A 591-nucleotide genomic window follows, 5' to 3' on the forward strand; every position below is an offset into this window, starting at 1 on the left:
TCGCGCCCTTTTCTCAACACCAAGCGGGAAACCGACGGCTCCGAGGACCCTCTGCTGCGCAACTTGAAACGCCCCCCTTTCCCCCCGACCCCAGGCCGTGGAGTTCTGGATTCGAGACCCGGGAATCTCCTCTGCCGCACTCGAATTCGGGGCTCCGTGGGCGGAAGTGCGGCCCGCGTCGCGAGGGAGCTTGTGGCCCGGGATGGGGGAGCGGCGCGTGGGTGTGCGAGCGCAAAACGCAGTCATTCGGTCGTAGCGATTGAGCGCTCGCTATGTGCGGAGCACTGTACTGAGCGCTTGATACGTGGAGCCACTGGGCCTGGGGGTCTCCTCCGGGCAGAAGCGAGGTGCGTGTTTGGGTGGGTTTGTCCCTCGGCGTTACGTACCAGGGGTGCGCTTCTGAAAATATCTAATCTGCTCACCGTGGGCACCGAATTAGGAGTATTGGTCATTCGATCGCATTGGTTCATTCATTCAATCGTATTTATTGGGCGCTTACTAGGTGCAGAGCACCGGACTAAGCGCTTGGAATGGACAAGTCGGTAACAGTAGTGAGCGCTTACGGTGTGCAGAGCACTCTGCTAGGCGCTT

The sequence above is a fragment of the Ornithorhynchus anatinus genome, chromosome 6 (assembly GCF_004115215.2).
Source record: "Ornithorhynchus anatinus isolate Pmale09 chromosome 6, mOrnAna1.pri.v4, whole genome shotgun sequence".
Lineage (NCBI taxonomy): Eukaryota > Metazoa > Chordata > Mammalia > Monotremata > Ornithorhynchidae > Ornithorhynchus > Ornithorhynchus anatinus.